General features: G+C 44.7%; 1 protein-coding gene across 5 annotated transcripts in view; it reads right to left on the bottom strand.

Annotated features, from left to right (window-relative positions):
- Window positions 1-4,881, bottom strand: part of TRAF3 (TNF receptor associated factor 3) — a 69,938-nt gene extending 65,057 nt beyond the window's left edge. For 2 of the 5 annotated variants that reach the window (XM_050975721.1, XM_030239718.2), the window contains exons 1-3: window positions 4,770-4,881; window positions 4,405-4,539; window positions 3,745-3,800 (exon numbers count right to left, since the gene is read on the bottom strand). The gene's annotated coding sequence lies outside the window, so the exon portion shown is untranslated. The remainder of the gene's footprint in view (window positions 1-3,744; window positions 3,801-4,404; window positions 4,540-4,769) is intronic. The other 3 variants (XM_030239720.2, XM_030239719.2, XM_030239721.2) reach the window with 3 other exon arrangements.
- Window positions 4,882-17,854: the final 12,973 nt, after the last annotated feature.

Here is a 17,854-nt window from a genome sequence, read left to right as displayed (position 1 = left end):
ATCCTAACAAAAGTCCTAACCACTTGACTGAGACATCATGCTTCCTCTCACTCTGTTTCTTAGGCACACTCAGTTTTGATTTTTCCTGGCATGGCAAAAAGTTTCAAGAGAAGGAAGTGACACTACTCTCAACTGGCCTGTGGTTTGATGATGAGAATACTCCCCAGGGAAGTAGGAAACTTGGACTGGAATCCCCCTTCTGCCCCTGGGACTCGGACATGATGTCACATCACTCAGCACTGCAACATCAAAGCCCCTTGTTGGTTTGGCCCTAACTGAAAGGCCTAAGTACACACATCTACAGGAATGACAGAAAACCAAAGGTCTCCTGGTTTTACACTGGCACCTGCAGTGGACCATCTTCTCTTTCTTGACAGATGTCAAAGCTTGCAAGAACTAAGTGGCAGCCAGGAAGGCACTTATCTTACATAGCATCCGCAACACAATTTTCAAGACAGATGAAATTCAAATTACATGTTTTCCTAGACAACTAAGAAAGCTGTAAAGACTCATGGCATTTTGAGCTTGTCTTCCGTGTACATATCTTACTTTATCTACAAAAATATGTTTTTCACATTAATGCAGAAACCCAAACATGAGACAAAAGTCCAGTATTACTCCAAATGTTAAATTTTTCTAATTATGAGCTACCATACAGTCATCACTAAAACATGTAAAATGGAAGATTCATGACTTCTTTCACAAATATTTTTGAGAAGCGTTTACTATTTGTGCATGAAAATATTCACTTTAGAGCATTTAAATTACTACAGAATTAGTAGCAAATTTTGTCATGGCAAATAATCTACAGAATGTTTCCTCTACACATTAAAGAAAACTATTTTAAAAATTTTATGAAACTGTATAAAATAATACCAGAACTATGAAATATTCCAACTTAAGGCATTCCTGCTATGCCCACTGAGGTTCTAATGCCAGCAAAAATTCAAATCTTGATGTCCAAGTACACAACACCCCAAATTTCAGTAGAAGGAGTGAGCAGGGGATGCAATCCATCACACACACGTAATACTGAATTTCTGCACACACAAACATGTTGAGACTTTGCTTCCAAGGCTGCCTTGACTGGATGAACAGCAGAACTTGAAATTCTACTGAAATCACATTTTATACATACAGAGCAAAGCAGCAGGGAAGAACAACAGCATGGAAATCAAAGGCTTAACATTTTTTGGGGGGTGGAGAGGATTAGTGACCTACAGTTGTTGTATATAATTTTAGAGACACTCGCCCTGTTAATCTAGTTACAAAGCAACAGTCAGTAGCAATTTGAAGTCACGGTGGCAATGATATTTTTGTGAGGGCTCCAGAAGAGAAGATCTATGTGAAGAAAACAAACAACCCCTCAAAGAGTATGCAAATATCTCTCCCTCTCTCACACACATATGGAATTCTCAATACCAAATCACCTTTTGCTTGACTTTCTCCTTAAGTTCTAAGATGTTTCCAGTGGATACTTTCCTTACTTCCTTTAGATATTCTGAGACCCTTTTTGCATTTATTTCCTTTTCTCTTCTTTTCCATTACAAAAAGAGAGAGAGAACACATCTTCCTACACTGTGGGTACCTAATGATAGCTCATTATAAGGTGATTCCCTTTTTCTCCCAATTCTTTAGTCCCTCCTCCTGCCGCAAGAAAAAAGACCAAAAAAATGAAACGTTTGTGATTTGTCAAAACTAAATATACTCACCTTAAATTATCCATTTATGAGGGCATGGCATTCCAGAATAGGAAACCAATTATATTGTCTCTGCCAGCCCTTTACTACTGTAGTTTCTAAAGCACCACTTCATCACCACAGGTTAAAAAGTTTAAGATAAAACCTGGGGCAAGTACAGCACTCCCTCATGTGCTACAATCACACCTTTATTCTGCTGCACAAAACCACACAACTCTCTCTCCCCAGGCTTCTTTTCCCCATATTTCATTTTGAAATCTCCAATTTCTCCCACCACTTCTGGTGTTCCTGAGCCAGACACCAAAAATTCAAGGAGGTTTCAAATACAAGCATTCTATTCAGAAAGTATCCACAGCTTAAAACAAACAAACAAACACACTCAAACTCAAGCCTTGGCAATTCTTTAAAGGAACTGTGCACCAGTATACAGATATCTGAAACCAGTGTGTAATGAGCAATCTTCACACATCATAAGATGCAGCACCTTCAACTAAGAAACACTATCATAATAAAAAACTCCAATAAAATCCAGTAACTACATCATCTAAGAGATCAGAATGCTGTAATTTTACAGTATCTATTCATACAAGGCCAGTTTAGGATGTTGGAGTAGATTTAAGTCATTCCTATTTTTAAACTGCCTTTTCACTTGAAGAAGATCTATGATCAGCTGCTTATCAATCAAAAATCAAGGTTTTCGGCTTTTTGTATTTTCAGTATTGCCATATCTTCTATAGAACAGTTGGACTTCAGTACCAAGAAGCCATTCCTCTTCTCTTCTTAAGTGCTCATTATGGATAAGAACCATGTAAAGACCTAAAATACAACATGATCCCAAGATCATTTAAAAGACAAACTGTATTAACATGGACTAGTAAGACTTCATAAATAATCTTTGGTCACTGATGCTGATGCATCAACAGTAAATATGCTTACACGATACTCAAATTCTCTGAATCCATGCAAGAATGGTTTCTCAAAATTGGTATCATCAAACTTAATTACAGGAGGACTTCAGGAGAGCCTAAAGACTGAGTCATTTAGTACCCCCTTTGGATTAGAATTAATTTGCATTGATACTGAATGCACTTTATGATTCTATACTCTAGGTCCAGCTATTATCAGAAGCAACTCACCAAGTCATATTTCAGTAAAACACCTACCATTCTTGTGCTGGAACAACCCAACTTTTAAAACCCCCTAGTGCTGCCTGCTTGCAATGCCCAAGCTCACGATACATCAATGTTTCCGTTACCAAGCTCTATGACAAGGGGTTTCCCAGTGCAGCCATAAAAAACTGATTCCGTCCAAATGTTCAAGTATTTCTCACCTTAAATGAATAGCCCTCTCCCTAATCACCACAAATAGCATTTAGATCTCAATCCATATGCGGTATGAGCCAATGGCTCATTTAAAAGGAAAACATGCAGTATATGGTATGGTCTTTCCAGTTCTCAACAACCATCAGTGCAGCCTTTTAATCCAGGCTTCTAGGCAAGAAAATAGCCATTTTAAATGCAGATTTTTACTAACTACTTCAAATTATACTATTTCATCTGCCTAAACTAGATGCTGCTAGTACACCTTTGCATCATGCACTATACTCCTTTCCAGCCTATAAATGCACAACCAGATTAGTGCTCAATAATGCTACGTGCATCCTATGGGGCAAATCTGCAAGGAAAAACACACCGTTCTACTCAAGAAATAGAAAACACATAAATTACAATATAAAGTATATAAGGCTCAGATCTCAACAAGCTAGAGAAGTCACAGACCCAGAGACAGCATATTTCAAATTGTATCACTGGAACTTCCCACATTTTACTACTACAGAAACAGCAAAAGATGAAAGATGCCCTAATGTGTGGTAAAGATCCACGCGGAGGAGCACACACAGTCTGTCGCGTCACACACAAGCTCTGATCGGCAGAACATGAGATTATGCCTCTTAACATTAATACAATTTCTCCTGGCTTTCTACAGGTAATTCAGATCTCAGGCACTCAAAAGACACAAATAAATCAAGACGTAAATGCCTTACCTTCCTATTTTACAAGCCACTGCAGTTCTCAGATTATGAGTCAGTCATAGGTTAATCTGCAGAAGAATGACTCAGTATAAACTTTTAAACATTCATGATTTTTTTTTCCTAACCTACAACACGGCGATTCATTCAACGCGCTAAAACGCGGCGTCGCGAATCAGCGCATGAAATGAATGGCGTGAAAACAAAACACTTTTCTCTCCGCTCACGGCAGGCAGACGGGGATAGCGCAGCGCCGGTGCAGGCAGGCGGACTTTGCGAAAATACAACTCCTTGCGCGCCGATGAGGGGCAGCTCCGGCGGGTCCGGGTGCAGCCCCATGGCCGGGGAGCGGCGGGGGCTCCGCCGCAGCGGCAGCCGGGGGGACGCGCAGACGGGACCGCGCTCCGCGCCAGGCGCGGCGCTGCCGGCAATGCCCCTTTAAAGGCCGTCGGCCCGCCCCCAGCACTGCATATGGAGGGAGCCAGGAGCGAGCGAGCCTTCTGCATTCAAACGACACATCAAACGCCGCAAGCGCCGCCGCGGCTCCCGGCTCCGCTCCGGCCTCGCCTCCCTCCGCTCTCCGCACAGGCACACGCACCGCGGGGAGCGGGGCAGAGAGCGAGAGGAGCAGAGGAGGGAAGGGGGAGGCAGGAATAAGTAAGCGAAAAGGGGCACCTGCAAAGCCCTGGAGTGCGAGTGCGTCCGGGCAGGAGAGTCCGCGCCGCTCCGCCGCAGGCTGATCTATCGCCGGGCACCGGCCGCCGCCGAGGTCCCGGCACGGGCTGCGGGTGCAGCGCGCTCGGCCCCTGCCTGGCAGCAGATGCCTCGGTCAGCGCTCAGTGCCCCCGCCGGAGTGCCCCCGGCTCCCGCCGCCCGCCCGGCCCCGTCCCCCTGCCCGGAGCGCCCGAGCGCGGGCAGGCGAGCGCGGCCGGTGCCGGAGCCCCGCGCGGGAGCCGCCGCCACGGCGGCAGCTACGCTCCCGCCCTCCCTCCTCCTCCTTCTCCGCCGCCCAGCCGAGCCGAGCCCCGCGGCCGCCCTACCTGCGAGCGTGTGCGGGGAACGGGGCGGCGGGCGGCAGCTGGAGCCGGGCGAAGGCGACCGCCAGCCCGGCGGAAAGTCCCGACCGCTGTGCGCCGTCTCCCCCCGCCCCGCACTTCCTCTCCCGCCCGCTCGGGCTGGAAATCCCCGGCGAAGCCCGCTGCTCTGCCGGCTCCTCCCAATTACCGAGGGCGGGCCCGGCTCAGCCGCTCAGCGCGCAGGCGACAGCCGGGGGCCGGGCTTGCCCTGGCCGCTGGCCCCGGCTGCACCTGATGCTGCTGTCACCCCCCCTCCCGCGGGCACGACTCGGGCAAAGGGGCCCCGTGCCTGGGGAAGGAGGCGCGGGCTGGGCTGCGGGGGACGGCGCGTCCCGCTCCGGGCCGGCGTGGTGCCGGTGGAGCCGTGGGGGCTCGGCCGGAGGGCGGGCGCTGCTGCTGGGTGCTGGGGGAAGGAAGGGCGCGGGGGATGGCGCCGGGACGCGGGGCTCCGGGAGAGCCGCTCGCTTTCCCTGCCTATCCCGAGGGAGGTGCAGCAGCCCCGCTCAAAGAGGCGCCTCGAACATAATAGCGTTTATTAAACAAAGAAAATGCCACTGGGAAGAATGGGAGGGAGCGAAAACAGCAGTTGGGAGCGGGAGAAGGGTCTGGAAGAGACCAGGAAAGAGCAGCGAGCCAGAGCCGCTCGCCCCCGGGACAGGCCAGTCGGGGCGTCCCGGCAGCCGCCGGCCGTAGGTGCCAGCCCCGCGTCCCGGCGGCGGGCAGGGGGTGCGGGGTGTTCCCTGCCTGGCGCACCGGGGGTGCGAGAAGCACCCGCGTCCCCTCCGCAGGCGACCGGGGAAAGGGGGCGGCGCTGGCAGCCCACAGAACCTGTCGCTCCCGGCAGCCAGGTGTAATAAATGCCTGCGTCGTGCTCCGCTAGCTCCGCAGCGTGTCCCGACCGGGGCATGTGTTCCGCCAGTACCGGCGGTCACGCTTTTACACGGGGCATCGTTGGCTGTCGTGGCTTGTCGTGTCTCCGCCGCCTCACCGGGCTGCGGGCAGAGAGGGAGGGAGGGGGAGAGGCGGCTCTGGCGCAGAAGAGGCGCGGGGGCTCAGCCGGAGCCGGGAGTGCCCAGCCGGAGCTGGGGATGGGGGCTTAGTCGGACCCTTGGTCCGTGGTGGTCTGGAGGAGTTGCCCCACAGGGGCCTTCGGAGCCCCGGGTGCAGCGATGGGGCTGGCAGCCGGGAGAGCCGCAGCTCTAAGGAATTTGCAGAGCTGAACACGGAGAAATGTGTGGTGTTTGGCTAATTTCAGTGGGATGAGGTCACCGTCCTTTTTGGACGTTGTTTATCGAGGGATCACTAGGGAGGAACAGTTGGATGCGTGATCCTGAACGGACAAGCTTTGCGTCATAGTTGCCGCTTGCAGCATCTCCGCGCGTCCCGAAATCCATCCTGACCCTCCTCGCTCTTCATATCCCCCGGCTCTCCGTGCCGCCCACGCCACGCTGCCCTGCAAACCTAAACATCTCTAGCTCCGGCGCTGTCCTCACCAGCCGCTAAATCACGAAGCCTGGCCGCACTGCTAATTCCCTCCTGTGCGCTGTTTTTCTCCTCATCCCACTTCTCTGCTTTCTCCCTTTCCTCCTCTCTCCCGCCTTTGCTGCTGTCCCCAGTCAAAGGCTGGCTTAGCTGTCAAGACAACTGCGGCTTTTGAAACGATGCCGTGAACCTGCCATCAGAAAGACAGTTTCAGACGGATGTCTTACATGTTCTCATCACTTGTTCAAGACTGCTTGGCTCTGGACCAGCAGAAAGGATTGTGCACCAAGCCAGGATTTCTCCAGAAGCAGGGCTGCAAATAAGTTTCTATCAGAGACGAGCCTGCAATTTCCTCCTTTGCCACTCTTTTTGCTGTTGTATATGTGTCCTCTTGTTTTGCCCTAAAAAAAAAGAAAAGAAAAAATGGAGAAAACATAATAGGATTTCAGTGTCTGTAGCTCTAGCAGCTATGCTGATGTATTCTTCCCCAAAGACAGAAAACAAATTCTTATACCATTTAAAGATGTCAGAAGCCTTTCCACATTAAAAAAATGTCTGTTGACGAAGGGATAAAGTGATGATTTGATGAAATACTTAGCATTTCAATTGCTATGGTGTTTTTTTTTTCCTTTTTCCATATTGTGACTCCAAAATTTTAGAGATCTCTAATACAATTATTACAGCAAGATATGTCACCAGTGTTTAGTCTTTAATTGGTTTGGAATTCTGTGTTATAAGCAGTGTTTTCTCTGGGGCTTAAAGTGTTGTCTCAAGGCTGCTGTGATATGCTGAACACTTCTGCTTGGCAGTATTATTTAGAATATAGTTGTTGGAGGGGTAGCTACTTGAAACAGCAGAAATGATAGTAAAGATCATGGAGTAGCTCTGAATTTTAGAAAATTGTTTGAAGAAGTAAAATAATAGTGCATTACAATGGAAAATCACCTGAGAGGAAAGAATTAAAAAAATCCACTGAGAGAAGAGTGATAATCCCTTACAAACTTGGACAGGGATACTTATCCCCCAAAACTATTTGGAAGACGTAGAAGAGCAAATGGCATGTGATGATGGGAAACTAATTTCTCAGCTACAGACTGGAAGGTACCACTGGGAACTGGTAGGGCTTAAATGTTCTGGAGTGTTGTAGAAACTCGACTTCTCAAGCAAACAGTCCATGAGAGAGGATGCTATTTTAGGACTGGTATTAATAAGCAGCAAGGACCTTGTAGAAGGCCAGAGTGTTGAAACTGATCATGAACTGAGTGATCACAAACTAATCCAGCTGAAGTTAAATTGCAAGAGAAACAAATGCAGATATTTGACTAAGACTTGGGATTGCAGAACAGCAAACTTGGAGGAATGGGGAAAAATTCCTGAGGTTGACATGATGGATGAACCCAACGATGATTTTTACATAGAGATATTGGAAGAAGCAGCAAATAACAATTGCCAAAGCAAGGATTTGTTCAAGGTTTAAAAGGCTAGAAGCAATACCCTGTGCCTAAAACAGGATAGTGAAAGAAGGAGGGTGGTGATGCTGGTAGCCTTGTGTTCTACTGCTCTGATCTTACTTTGGGGGTGAGTTCCGCCATGAGAAAATGACTGTGAGCTGCCAGCAGGATGGCTATGGAAAAGACTCACTTGAGTCTGTGATGCACAAAGCATGGTATTTTTAGTAGAGAGAGGGAAGTATTAATATGGCTTTACACAGTAGAGCTGAGGAACCTACTTTGGAAAATTGCATCCAGTTCTGGTGACTTAGGGTCAGAAAAGATTGACTCAGGTTGCCACAGGTGCAGAAGAGCAATACTGGGGTGGCAAGGAGCAGAGTATCTGTGTTCTTGAATGGGAGCTGCAAGCAAGCAGACTTAGCTTCCTCAACTGGCCAAATTAAGCCAAAATAGTGTGATCCAGGCAGTAAGTAGCAAGGAGAGTACCATTTAAATTTAAGGATTCTGTTAGAACAGTGATGCATGGTCATAAATTGGTCATGAGTATACTTAGATTGAAAAGCTTTCTAACCATTCCAAGAGCAAACAAACAGGACTCCAGGAACAAACACCTACATGGTTTTAAATCAGGGCATGATGCTTTGTTGTGTCCAAAGGGGATCTGAGGACACTGAGCTGCTGACCTTTGACATTGTGCTGTAATCATTCCAGAGTTTCAGGCCTACTTCTGGTCCTCTGCCCCATCTACATTTGGCTTGTGAGGTTTTTTTCAACAGCCTCTGAGGCACTGGAAATTAGTCAGAGACAGGATGTAGAAAGGGCTGGTGACATTAAGTCATCAGGTGGTTTGTGGTGGATCTTGCTCACAGGCATACTGTGATTGCCAGATTTGTGTCACCACAAAACCTTTTCCCTCAGGTGAGCCTGGCAAAGGGCTGTATTGTGTTTCCCTGGCCACCTTCTGGGGAGAATCTTCTGGGAGATCTGTTTGGTAAATATCTTGTTGCATGGGTACTGGTTATAGTCTTCTCTGATATTGTGCTTGAGAGGTTTAGCCTTTTTTTTACTGCAGCTCTTAATTCTATTACCTCTTACCAAAAAGAGTTTGGTGACTCTTGATTAGTGGGGATGCAGAAAAGTTATTGCTCTGAGATCTCCTAAACAAAATGGCCATTATGTGTTTGTAGAGGGGAGATCATTCCCAGTCCTGTCTTCCCAGAGGTGGCATCAACAGGTTATTTTTAATTCTGAAAGTAAACCTGAGAGAGGGAAAGAGAAAGAGGGCAGCAAACCATTGTTTCTTGTGTGAATTTGCTTATTGCAATTAACAGTCATTCAGCTGAACATTTGTAAGTAATTTGTAATTTGGAATGGTACAGTACTTCCTTATTAACCTGCTGGTTCAGGTGCAATTTGGCACTGCTTCTGTATGGAATGCTAACTCTTAAATGTCGTGGTTTGTGTGCTTCACATGGCTTCTCCACAGTTTCTGCTGAAGGTGGTTATGACTTTTTTTCTAATCAATACCTATTGTGGATCTGAGCAACACTTAGCAGGAGCCATTTTCTACATTTCTGGCACTAAGGCAGTTTCTTGACTTGCAGCTTCCTCATCCTTTGCTCTGCATTGAAGATGCTCATTAACAGAATAATAAAATCATTAAATTTATATTCTTTTTTATTGCTGAAGCAATGCCCAAGAGGACCTGTGTCGTGGGAATACACATTCATTTATTGCATCCCATACATGAGACAGGGGTTCCTCAGAGTTTATTTCAACTGCTACTAGGCAATAATGTCTAATGTGATAGCCCATTTGTTTAGGGAAAAAAAATTCCCCTGCCCAAGCTATGATTTTCTACTTTAATTTCCTAAAAATTGATGGTTTTCCAAATGATAAGCATTCAAGGTGAAACATTTCCCAGTTCTTCCAGAAGTAAGTTATATATGCCTTTCATTTGCTATGTAACATTTTTCTTTCGAGTTAGTTTTAATTCCCAAGTCAACTTATAGAGCTACTTGACAAGGAATATTAGTATGGCATAACACAACTGTGTCTCAGAAATCTTAGGGCCTTCTTACTCTCTTTTTGAGACTATTAAAAATATATTGAGGTCCCCAGGCTCCCTTGTTATCAACACTACTATTGTGCCCATGCCAAACTGACTTTGGAGTCAAATGAAATTTTGGAGGGCATGTCAGTGGGTTCCCAAAGAGGCCTGCAAAGTGCTTCATGTGAACTCTAAGCTGTGCCTGGAAAAAGAGACAAGATACAGCTCCACAGCAGGGAGTTACTAGAGCACAGCAATGCCTCAGCCATGCATCTGCCTCTCAGTATGGCTGCAAAATCAGAGCTGTGGTGGGAAGAGTGCAAACTCAGCAAGATCAGCTCTCCACCATATGGAGATTTCCCTGTGACAGCTGAATCTGAATTTAACTGATAAAAGCATCTTAAAGGGTGCTTTGTGCCTTCAGAGCAGCACAAAGAAGCTTTATCAGGAAGAAGGATTTGGTCCAAAAGATTTCTCCAGACATAAAGTGTCAGTTATTATGCTAGTTTGTAACTAGCAACTGCAAGGACTCTGTTGAAACCTGGCAGAGTAAAAGGCTGACATGAAAATAACAGCTGTATTGATTTCTTCAGATGCCCTCATTTTCTGGATGAAACATCTTTAGGTTATCCTGATATTCTTAGGATATTTTGTCCATCAAGAATCTCAGAATCTAATCATACAAGAGAAAAAGCCTTACCTAACATTGTCAGAAAGACCAGGTGGGTATATTTGCTGAGAGTCTTTCACTACTGTAGAAATTGTTACAGGCTCTTCTTCAGTAATCAATAGTAGCTCTTTCTTAGAGTGATGTAACTACTTTTGCTTTCACCTTTTCTGCATGTAGTCATGGGAACACCAAAAAACCTGTGAAAATCAGGCTTAGGAATAATTGGAGCATTTGAGATGATTGGGAAGTGGTCACTGTATCATAATTTTCCTGGCTGCCAGCTTGGCTGTGTGCCTTACCCCCAGTGCTGTGAGAGCATCAGAACAGGTCTGAGAGGCTTTTTCACTCTTCCTTTTATTGACAATGCTCTAGGTAGTTCTAAAGGGATATTTCAGAGTATTCTGGAGGGTGGTTTGAGCCTCTGGAGGTTCTTTTGTTGTGAGTAAACTGTCGATAAAAGGTGCATTTCCAAAGCCTGAAGTATTCTGCTCTGAATTCATGTGCAGCCTGACCCAGGCAGACCAGCCAGACTTCAGTACTGAAGAGATTACACAGGATGGAACCTCTGTGTTTGCTTCCCTGGCAGATTCCTGAAGAGTGTCCAGTCAGGAGAATCACCTCAGAATATAAAGAACAGATGTTCTAGAAGCCTAGAGGAAAACACTTCTCTTGTCACAGTGGTTTCCTTTGTCTCAGCATACATCCAGCCCTCTAGTGGATCCACACTTGTGGGATTCAGGATGTGCACACCTGTATGACAGCAGAAAGTCCTCCTCTCTGGCTTTTTACCTTACAGCCTGTAGTCCCTTGTTGATGTGCCTCTTGTGACTCCACAGTTTTTCCCACTGCTCTTAGCAATTCTCTCACCTTGAATAGGAAAATGGTAATTCAGATTTACAGTTTCCCAGGTACCATTCATTCTGTCTCATGATAGCATGCATAAAATGAGGGAACTAGAGAAGCAATAATTATCCAGCTGTTCGTCTGAAGACACCTCTGAGCTGGATTCTATTTATCCACCTGGGTCTTGAGAGTTAGGAGACATCAGCATACTCACTGGGTGATATTTAGAATGATTTCACTTTCATCTATAATTTTTTATCACAGGGGTTGGGGAGGTTTCCAACCTCTGCACATGAACAAAATGACTAAAAGTGCTCCAGGTGGTATTGGGAAGAGAGTGGCTGTCTTGGGATGAAAACAACTGGCTGTCTTAGCAACCCCCACATACTGCAATGTTAAAACCCAAGGGCAGGTATCTAGTTTAAATGGATCTTCAGGGAAGCATGATTGTATTCAAATATTTTCCTTGCTTTGATATGGAGTTCCAGCATTCTCCATATCAAATATGCTCAATTTTCAAGTTAAAAAAGTAAAATCCAAGTGCTCTCAGGGCAATTTCAGCCTAGCCCCTGTGAATCAAACTTCCCTTCTTCTCCCTTCTTACTAGTTATGATGAATGCTCTGCAAGCCACATTACACCCTAATCAGCATTTGCATAATCTTTACTATCTCTGTGATTGCAATGTGAGGGGGTTATATATAAGCTAGACAGTAATTAACAAGAGCTAGAAAGAACCCAGTTCCAATGATTAGCATGAGGCAGCAATGATTCAAGAGCTGTGAGTCTTTCATGTGCAGCATTTGAAAGAGAGCTACCCTGCTAAGGGAACTACTTTGAGTTTCTTAATCAGGAGGGACTATTCAGATTTTTGGGTGCACCTGTTGGATACTGTGTCTTCAGTTATTGTATAGAGTCTTCTACAATCCCACTGCAGAGGTACTGGGGGATAAGAGCCAAGTCCTGTTAGCACCAACCCACACAAGAGCCATGTCCACCAGAGAAGTAGCCCTTCCTGCTCTTCCAGATGCTGAAAGACCTGTGGTGGAAGTGGTGAAATCCCAGCTAAGATTCTGCAAAGGTCTGAGCTAGGAGTATTAGAAAAATTCCCTTGGAGCCTTCAGATGATTGGAAAGGAGTGAGCCTGACAAAACTGGCTGGAATATTTTCCTCAGTAAATATATGAGCTCCTTCTCTCAGCAGGGGTCATCTGCAGAGGCCAGGGGATGTGTCTCAGTCACAGGCATCTCCCAGCTGACAAATGGGCAGAGGAGGGTGACACTTTGCTGTAGATGCCCTTGAAACTCAGAAAGGTTGCTTAGACTGCAGCTCCACAAAGAACTCTTGGAGCAGCAGAAAATTCAGGGATAGATCAGCTTACAGGACAAACTTAGTAATCTGCTGCCAGTGTAGAAAACAAGGATTCCTTTCAAATCAAAATGAATTTTGCATTTATTTGTTCATAAGAACAGATAACAATAGAACAGGACCTGTTGTCAAACTGCAGGCAAGCCCAGACACTCTTGTAATTTTAGCAGATGGAGCTGAAGGAGCCCCAGAATATTCTAAGGACAACCTTCTCACTTTAATAATAGCAGGCAAATGTTGTCAGTGGGTTTGAGGACAAGGAGCTGCTGTGTTCAGCCTCAAACAGAACAGCTGAACTCTCAGTTCCTCAGGGAGCTGAGACAATGGGACTTCACCATTCCCTAGGTCACACCACAGCAGTTCCCAGGTCCTTCAGTTCTTCATCCTTCCTAGTTTGTATCCCAGAGAGATAAAAGCCTTTTTCTGATCCTGTGCTACTTTCCTGAGTTCAGTCCTCAGTGGCTGCTCCAGCTGCTAAGAAAAATGCTTTCCCACCCTGAATTAAATGCTCATCATTTGCAGGCAGATGTGACTTAAAATGCACAAAGTCTTATGTCATCTTTGCACTGAATTAAAAGCCACAAAAAGCAAATACTTCTTTGGCCTCACTCTTACCTGGGGAATGCTAATTTGTCTTTGTGCCATTGCTGCAGTCTGACACCAACATAATTCAGAGCAGAAGGAGGCTCCGAACCTCTCTTGGGCTGTTTAAGATGCTACACAGTCATAAAACCAAAGCTCAGTATCCCTCCCTCCTCCAGCTTCCCCAGGGATCAGGAAACATTCTGGTCTGAGGTCCAAAGTGGAAAGCACTCACTGGTGGTGTTTGCACTCACTTTTTGGAGTTACTCCCAATCCATACTGTGGTAACATTGTCAGCTCAGCTGAGAACAGAACTATTTTTCATTAGCTGGGCCTCCCATTTCAGTGGCTATGGAGAGAGAAGGTTGCAATCTGCATCTTTCCCTGCAGAAAGAGAAGTTATTTCCAATGGTATTGCTGCTAAAATATAGCTTTGCATCTTTTATAGACCTCAGGAAGTTCTTTATTTATAAGAAGGGCATTTCTAAATCTCAGACACATCTGAGGAACTACAAATTGCCAATTCTCACAATCTTTATTGTAAGTTTTGTGATATTTGAGGCTTTTTCCTCAAAGTACCATCTCTTGGAATGATGTGATTATGTAAAAGTTCCCATTTTTCTTTCATTTAAACAAAAAGGCAGTAATTTTCCTGCTCTCGTGGTTATAGACAGAAGCATAAAAATATAAACTGAGCACACTGCAAAGGCTGAGGAATCAGAAGGCAAAGCAAAATTAAATGAACATATATTCTCTCCTAGACATTATAACTAGAAGTCCCTTTCTTACTTTTTTTAAAAGATCCGACTCATTATTTTTAAATTATTCAGCTTGGCAATACCATATAGATTCATTATGCTCTTGGATAAAATTCTTTGTCACGCTAAAGACTAAACTGAGCCAAGAGTAACATCACTATAAACAATTACATGTATTGTCTATTCTCAGCTTTTTGAAAACATCATCTACCCTTTACAAAAACTCTGTAACACAATGAAGACTAAAGCTTTCATCTAGGCAGGCTCCAGTATATGACAAATATAAAAATTGAAAGGCACAATGGAAACAGAAGCTAATAAAACCTGAAATAGGTGAGATTTATTTCTTTAAAGTCTCACTTTTCTCATACCCACCGGACCACTGTCTGTTCTGGGTTACACCAGGGTAAACCCAGAGTAAATCCAGCAAAATAATCTGACTTTATTGTTCACAACTTATATATTTTGCAGTGAATTGATATCAGTTCTGCTAAGTGTATTTGTCATTCCATTTCTACTTCCACCACTTATATCAAAATCTAGTAACAGCAATGTGACTGGGGGACTGAGGAAGCACTAATATTGAGCCTGTGTGTGCAACTTCATCTTGTCTGATATCCCTTCTGCCCTGCTTCTGAATGTGTATTCTGAAGCCCTTAATGGTGCAATCATATTTTTTCCACAGGATCTGATCCTCTCTCAGTAAGAGACCATTCTGATGAGGTTTGGACATGAAGCATGCAGCAAGAGGGACTCCTGCCTTCCAGATCTTTATCTCATTTATCCTTAAAGAGGAGAAACCAAGCCCTAGAGAAAGCAGGTGAAAAGTGTGTATTTGCACACTCAGCTAGTAAGGAATTCGGGATTGCAAAGAGTTTAACATGCTGTGCTTCAAACACCTTCAATGAGAAGGAGAAAGCATGCAGCCTGCAGAAGAAACACTATCCAGGAGTCCTACTTGCAGTCCTCTAATTCATAATCAGAAGGTGTTGTCCATCCATTATGCTACCAGAATGCTGTTGGCAAGGTCTTTGCTTGGATAGATGCACCATATAATCAAAGTTGAAAGACGAATAATGAAATTTATTTCTAAAACCCCACCTAACTTCTCCCAAAAATAACAGAACAAAGTGAAACCCTTGCCAAGATGGTATGAAGATCAATTGAGTGTTTGTGAAGCCCTCAAGAGCAGCAGTGATGAGTACTAGAGAGAAAATTTTAGGACTTGAGCTAGCACATCACTGACAAAAAGTAAGAGAAATAGAGGTTACTCTCAAATCCTCCAAAGCCAAGAGTACTTATCCCTCAAACCCTCTTTTAAAATCCTGTTTACTGCCTAAGAGAATCATCCAGCTGGGATTCAAAGGGCAGAAAAAAGTATGTACCAGAGAAAAACAAATATATAGCACCCTTACTTAGGAGGAAACAGATGGCTTTTCAAACAAGCCTGGATAACACAAAATAAATATGTAGGGCACCACACATTAAATGCTGCAGATAAAACAAAATTACTAAGAGGTCCTCTGTCCATCTTGTAGATAAAAGAAATTCAAGTTCTTCAGAAAGAACAGAATCCCACTAAGGACTGCATCATAACACTGTCTTTATTCTGACATGTTTCTGAGTCATCTGAATTTCTGAATCACCTGAACTTCAACCTCATTGTCACTTGTTCATGTGGATTTCTATTTTGGGTTGAGGGCAAGGAGAGTGACGACTGTTTTTTCTTTTTTTTTCCCTTTTTTTTTTTTTTAATTGTGTCATCCAGAGTAATTCATATTCTCATGCTCAGATAGAGGAGACTCTTTACATCCACTCCACAGACTTCTACTCCTTGACCTAAGAGAGAGCTGCTCACAGAGCAAGCCTGGTGCTCTGGAGGAAGAGCTCCTCTCCTGCCACCACAGCATCACTGCTGTTTAACCACAGCAGAACAGTGAGGCTCAGCAGCCTGGATGCTTTTCCATGCCCTGATGGGGGGTGTTGCACATCTTGATGGCCATCCCCTAAAAGGGACCTTACTTCCTCTGATGCTGCTCATTGTTCCTGTTGTTTTAACTTCACTCTCCATTTCTCAGGGATCCTGTCCTCATCCCAGTCTTTCTCTCATTATAACCTCCAACTCCTGATTTTCCATCCAAGTACTGGTCTCTTTCTACACTGTCAATGCCTTTGCACCAAAGACCAGCCATCTTTTAATCATGTTCATTCCTTTTTTTTCTCCCTTGCACTTGTACAATTTCCCTTTCCCTTTATACCTCTGTCACCTCTAAGCCTGTGCCCCACACCAGCTATCATTGTGACACCTTTGCCAAAATAAACACCCAGGGGTGTTTGTTGGAGACAACCATGCTGCAATCTGAACCCTTGTTGCAAATGAAAACTACAAATAACACAAAGTGTAGAAACACAATAAAAACCATGCAGGAGCAAGAGATAGTACGTTTGTCTGTTGATTCAAGTTCACAGTTTCATTGTCCATCATGCAGTGCACTTCACCTGCACATTTTAAGATATTTATAGGAGAGTCCAGGAAGCCTGAAATCTGTCTAGAACTGCAGGGTTCAAGAATCAAGAATTTTAAAATGCTGAAGAAAGCAAAGGAAGTGGGCTAATTTGGCTTGACACAATTTTTTTTCTGCAACAGTAGGCTTGGTTTTACAGCCCAAATGGAATGGGAATGTTCTGGTGAGGATATTTATTGAACAGGAAGTAAATCCAGACTCAGTCCATTCTATACCCTTTAAAATTAGGCAAAAAATACAAAAATCCCCAGACTTACCATGGCATAGCCAAAGGCCTTTTCTCATTGAAGAAAGTCAAGGAAAACAGCTTTGAAAATCTAAAAGTCACTTAATTTCTAAAGAAAGAGAGGAAAAAAAGACAACACCAGATGATTTTACCATGAAGCATTAAAAGACCCAGATGCAAGTGAAAGGGTCCCAGTAAATACAGCATAACCTGAAGCCTTCCAAGGGATAGCAATAACACACTTAATAACCAGTGTCAAATTCTTGTGCCCTTGGAGTATTCCAGTAATAACTGGAATAAGACTGATTTTTGTCTCTAATCTTATACTTCTCGTTTCCCACAGTTCAGAGAAACCCTGCTGTCTGGAATAAAGTTCTGAGAAGACAAAGACTGAACAAGTCTTGGCATGACTAGCTAAATTAATAGGGATGGCCTGGGATGCTGAGACTCAGAGATAGGTGCTGTAATATCTGGAACAATTATTCTCTCCTTTGTTGTCCCTCAAGAATCTCTAATTAGTTCATGCAACAGATAAAAGCTTTGAAAGGTCTTTGGGATCCTCCCTTGTAGCAGAGTTCCAGCTCTGCCTCAATGCTCTGCTGATCAACAGGAGGTGAAAGGATCTCTTTGTCAAGTGCTCCAACCCCTGCCTCTCGTGTCATCTCCAGCAGCTGACACAGAAACAGCACAAACAACAGCCTAACACAATAAAGCAAAGTTTCAGGCATCAAGCTGCAGTTTGAATTCTGAAAGGAGACGGGCTCTGCCTGGTGCTGTGCAGTCAGATGGCTCTCCCATGAGAAGGGATGGATTTAGAGCTTTGGTCAGGTGGCCTCTTGCAAATGTAACTGTGGCAGTGTAAGGAATGTCCTTGACCTTCAGCTGCAACTGCTGGCCTCAAAACTGTTGCTCTCTCTTAGCAGGGCTGGCAGAGTTGCCATAACTGGCCTGCCTCAGAGGTGGGCTGGTCCAGCCTTGCCCTGGGGCAGGTGAGGAGTGCTCAGGTGAGCTGCTGGGGTGTGACAATGGCAACCCCGGGCAGGGATGTGACCAACTCAAACAGCTGAAGGGATGATCATGTCTTAAACTGATGCAG

This window comes from Serinus canaria, chromosome 5, assembly GCF_022539315.1.
Source record: "Serinus canaria isolate serCan28SL12 chromosome 5, serCan2020, whole genome shotgun sequence".
NCBI lineage: Eukaryota > Metazoa > Chordata > Aves > Passeriformes > Fringillidae > Serinus > Serinus canaria.
This window is presented reverse-complemented; position numbering and strand designations above follow the sequence as displayed.